General features: G+C 33.3%; 1 long non-coding RNA gene across 1 annotated transcript; it reads left to right on the top strand.

Annotated features, from left to right (window-relative positions):
* The first annotated feature begins 1,997 nt into the window (after positions 1-1,997).
* Positions 1,998-4,105, top strand: LOC127843182 (uncharacterized). Its single transcript, XR_008032116.1, has 4 exons — positions 1,998-2,245; positions 2,518-2,722; positions 3,021-3,187; positions 3,692-4,105. It is a non-coding gene; the product is annotated as an uncharacterized LOC127843182 (long non-coding RNA).
* Positions 4,106-5,500: the final 1,395 nt, after the last annotated feature.

Raw genomic sequence — 5,500 nt, 5'->3', positions numbered from 1 at the left:
TTTCATCAGGATCGCATACGCTGTCCCCAACACTGGGACGAGGTCTTGGATCCTTTTACTGTCACCTATCTTATTTCTAGGTAAAGTGATGGCAAGGCACCTGAGCAAGGAAACTTTGTTTTTTGACCATTTCGTTTATGATGTTTTCCCTTCTAAATTTGATTAAGTTGTCAAAGTGTTTCAAGTACAGTGCACTTCCCTTGTTTGCACACTCTTGTGCCTCCATCTCAAGATCAAATAACACTATATTTCTCAGTTCTTCTCCAAGTGAAGTTATACCCATTATTGTTCTGGCCATCTGCTGTGGTGTAGCATTATCTAAAAAATGTATAGGAAAAAAACTAATTACTTGCAATTCTACTTTCTTTTTTTTGTATATTTTGCCAGAGCCCAGACAGGTTCTACTCCTTGTCGGATTTATGTTACCCACCTCTGTATCAAGGGGGGTAGTTGCCAGCTACTAGCAAGGAGTTGGCGTGATGTTTAGAAATGTTAGGTAACCAGATGCCATGATATAACTGAAAGATTGTTGAAGGCGGCTTAAAACTCCAAACAAATAAAGTAAATTGCTTATTATCTAACCCTTGCAAAAAGTTAACCCACTTTCATACCAAAACACACTTAAACCAACATAAAACTGTGTTTTTTCTAAGTTTTTCTGAGCGGAAGTTGGTTTTTGCTAATAAAAGCGAGTTTTATGTGAGCTAAACTGTGCTTAACTGAGTTTAAAGTTGGTTTTTTAAAGTAGATGTGTGTTAAAGCGAGTTTTTTTGCTGTAAGAAGTTGGTTTTTTATGTGTCAAAAGTGAGTCTTTTTATTTATGAGTTGGTTTATGTGTGTTTAAGTGTGTCTTTTTGTTTCATAAGCGAGTCTTTTACAACAGAAGTGGGTCTTTTTATAAACAGAAGTGGGTTAAAGCGAGTTTAAGTTGGTCTTTTTATAAATAATTTGAAAGCCGCAACAAGGCTAAAAGACTCACTTTAACACACTTATCAATAAGTTGGTCTTTTGTTTATTAACATAACTCAACAATAAAACAATAATTCTTCAACTAGATCTTTGTTTCATGTTTATAGCCATATATTATCAAGGTGAATTGTAAAGGGGCTTTTTTACAGCTTGTTTGCCATTGCACCTTTTGTACATTTATGGGCTCCCCATAATTTTAAGGAAACATTGGATAAAAATTGCTCTTTCAGAACATCACAGGTTCACAGATACTATAAAAATGTTAAAATGTTCAAACTTAGTTTTATACCTGAATATGAAATTGTTTGTCTTTCACTTTGAATCAATACATAAATATTAAATATATTATAAGAACAATCACACATCTATAAAAATGTGAATACTTCCATTTAATTCATGTTCTTTGGATAATTCAATAGACTTACAGTGTGTTTTTTTATTAATTTTTTGGGGGGGAAAGTGACACTGTTTTTATAATAAATAAAACTAGTTTCAGTGTGAAAGTGTTGATTAATATATGGAAACTTATGTGGGCTTGCCAGCATCAATTATAAAAACAATAACTATTTTAACTTTCTTATACTGATATTTAACCCCAATACAATTAATGCCTACCACATTGACCTTTAACATACAATTTAAAAGGCAATAAAAATAAATAATATTTATACTATTAATATTATTTGCTAACACCATTCAGCATGTTTTTTTTTAATATTCACAATTAAATATAATATGCTAAGGGTGCTGTGTATTATTCAATAAATACATATATGTTGGTGTTGAAATCAGTAGATATTTCTCAGATTTAGTAATTGGCTGACACACATAAGAGATTAGCCCTCCCCCCCCCCCCCCCCCAATTAAATCATAAACATTAATTCTTATCACAGTATCAGTGCTCCATCTATAGGCCTAACAAAAGGGGTGTTGATAGACTTTTGATTGGCTGAGCCACCATCTATTTGAAAACAAGCGACTTTGATTGGCTGGAGACAGGAAGTTATGTTTTGAAAAGAAAGGGGGTTTTCATCAACTGACTTTGAGCTTTAAGGTATAATTGAGTAACATTAAGACTTATAATTCTAGTTTAAAATGTCTTGAATAACTTTCAGCATGAAGTATTGTGTGGTGAAAACAATGTGTATGTACTACAATGTGTAAATCAACAATAAGTTTGTTGCAAAGGAGATTCAAAGTGGATGGTTAAAGTGATATGGTCTCATAATTCATCAACTGCCTGTTATCTTGGAATACTGAAGAACAGTTGTTTTAGGTTTGTATTTTCATTTTTACATCACTTTTTTATTTGGTTTTATATTGAATTAATTATGATCATTATCATATTTATGTATTGTCACTGGGAAATGTAAATGGATAAGTATAAATGTAATGCAATTATAAGGAAAAACAACACCATTTGAATAATTATGGCTGTATTTTATGATTATTGTCATCTTAAATGTTATTTATACCTATTTCTGGTCATTAATGAACAGATTTCTTTCCCACATATTCAATGAAAACTTTTATATTTTAAATTTGAAGGTTAAACTCCCAAGGTGAAATTTACATTGATTGGAAGATTCTTTGGATAGAATATTCCTGCCAAAAGACAGCAGAAGGGGGACTATTACTGATGTATGGATTTTGACACCAGATTTTACCCTGCACGAGCAGCCCAACTTGAGTAGATCAGGAGTGGGAAAACCGAGCCCTGTCCTTGACCAAGGAAAGTTGGATTTGTTGAGAGGTAAAACTATACAGGTTTTAGCATTTGAAAGGCGTCACACTTCCGACCAGTCCACACAGCCAAATGAGACCACATATCTTGGTACATTTTCAAACAGTATTTTCTACCACACGTAATTTCTTTTAATTATTTATGACAAGCGTTAAGTCACATGTGATCACAGGATTTAAATTGCAAAAATAAACAAACAAAAACAACAAGCAAACAAACTTGTTTTGATTTAAATTAATAATATTTATAGTAACAAGATATACCATAACAGCAATATTTATCACTTACATTATAAAATATCTTTCAGGACCTGATCTCAAATGAGATCATGCACAAGACGCACCTCGCAAAGGCCATGACAGTATAGTTTTCAGACCTGATCAGCTGGTGACTGCTCTATGAAGTGCTGTTCAACCTCCCCTAAGGGGGAGATTCGAGAGGGTCTCCTGATTGCTGAACACTATGCCATGGTTGGTATGATTCTTTTTTATAGGGAAAAAGGGGATTTAAATATATAGGTGTTCTACTGCCTCCATATTCATTTTGAAACAAACATAATGCAATTGATTCAAATTTGACTCCAGCACATAATCTGTCTTGCGTTAATTTAATACTACTGCTAAAATTGAAGAGTTACTAAAAATTGTGTTTGTGTATAAAAGTTTTGAGAATTTAACACATAGGCAGACAAAAATAACCTCAGTATAAAGTTAACGATCAAGCTCTAATTTTGAACGATATAAAAAATTCAAGCAACAGTAATTTGCCTCCTTGTTTCAAAAACCTCTTTTGAAATCCTTCTTATGTAGATGATGTTAAAATGGGATATCTGAACTGATGATATTGATGTAAAAGTTTATTCCACCAAAATTAAGTCATTCAGATCAGACTTGATTTGGGTAGAATAAACTTCTACATGTTTTTTTAATACTGTAATGTACAGTAAAATCCTGCATTGATTGTTCATATACATTTCAGTTGTCATCTCCAAAAAGTTTGCCCTGCCCATATCAACAGTGGAAGAGAACATGAGATGGGCCTTGAGGAGGCTTTGTGTCATGTACTGCGGGGAGAATATATAAACTGTTTAGTGCTGAGCAATATGTTCCTTTGTTCATAGGTGTAAATATGTGTAAAGGGCTATTCCAGGAAAAGATAGGATGAAGGATTCCTTAATGTTGTCATTTTATAAATCCGGTACCACCAACACAGTTAAAAACAATTATTATTAATTTTATCCTCTGTATCACCCCTCACTAACTGAAACTGTATATAATCATGGTTCATACCCTTCCTCCCATTTTTACCTGTGGTAGCCCAACGAGGAGAATGTTATTTATTTTAATTTATTATGTTAAATGTGCTCGCATATTGTGATAATGTATCTTGGGTAGATGTTTTCCTGGTTTTGTTAAAAATGCACTGTAAAAATGTTCACATTATTTGTTGTTTTTAATATAAACATTGTTTTTTGCAAATTGTGTGTGTCTTTTATTTATAATCACATGGGGCTTGTAATGATCTGTTGTGATTTTATCTCAAATAACCTTTTTACCATTAAGGTGTAAATATTTTTTTTACAAAGGTTACAGGTCAAACAAGCAAAATTTTATGATCCCTTAAGCGAACAAAAGACTCACAAAAACCAACTTAAACACACTATTGTAGACAGAAGTGTGTTTAAGTTGGTTTTTTGTGAGTTTTGGTATGTTGGTTTTTTGTGAGTTTTGGTATGTTGGTTTTTTTGTGGGTTTTGGTATGTTGGTTTTTTTTGAGTTTTGGTATGTTGGTTTTTGTGAGTTTTTTCTGTGTTTAACTCAGTTTTAACCAAGTTGGTAAAAAAACCCACTTTAAACACAGAAAAAACCAACATACCAAAACTCACAAAAAACCAACATACCGAAACTCACAAAAAACCAACATACCAAAACTCACAAAAAACCAACTTACCAAAGCCCACATTTATGTAACAAGTGAGTTTTTTCTGTGTTTAACTCAGTTTTAACCAAGTTGGTAAAAATACCAACTTTAAACACAGAAAAAACCAACTTACCAAAACTCGCAAAAAACCAACATACCGAAACTCACAAAAAACCAACTTACCAAAACTCACAAAAAAACAACTTACCAAAGCCCACATTTATGTAACAAGTGAGTTTTTTCTGTGTTTAACTCAGTTTTAACCAAGTTGGTAAAAATACCCTCTTTAAACACAGAAAAAACCAACTTACCAAAACTCACAAAAACCAACATACCAAAACCCACTAAAAACCAACTGCCAATACCGCTTGGTTTAACACGGATAAAACTCGTGTTTAACTCGAGTTTTACACACTTATTTGGGAAGGGAAGCTTCAGAATAACAATGACATTTTAAGGTTACCTTTAAAAAAAAATCCTGTAAATTCTCCTGCAAGCCAAGCTATTGACACTAACTGTTAGATTCATATCAGTTTGTGGGTAGTATGGCCTTTTTAAATCCAAAAGCAAAATACTGATGCTTGTATCTGAGGGATATCTGAGTGGATGCATGGGGAGTTGCTCTATAGTGCATGAGAAAATCATGAAATTCATCTCTCCAATCACGGTTCGCAGCAACTGCAGCCCTAACAAACTTGTTAAGTGTGGCCATAAACCTTTCTACAGTTCCGTTGGCCTCAGGCCAAAGAGGAGTAATTCTTCGGTGTTTGAACCCACAGGTAGAAGCAAACTCTGCAAATTCCTGTCCCTGAAATGGAGGACCATTGTCTGACTTCAGGACAGAGGGAAATCCTTGTCGAGCAAAGA

Source organism: Dreissena polymorpha, chromosome 8 (assembly GCF_020536995.1).
Source record: "Dreissena polymorpha isolate Duluth1 chromosome 8, UMN_Dpol_1.0, whole genome shotgun sequence".
In the NCBI taxonomy this organism is placed as follows: Eukaryota; Metazoa; Mollusca; class Bivalvia; order Myida; family Dreissenidae; genus Dreissena; species Dreissena polymorpha.
The sequence above is the reverse complement of the archived record's forward strand: the minus strand, read 5'-3'. Positions and strand labels throughout refer to the sequence as shown.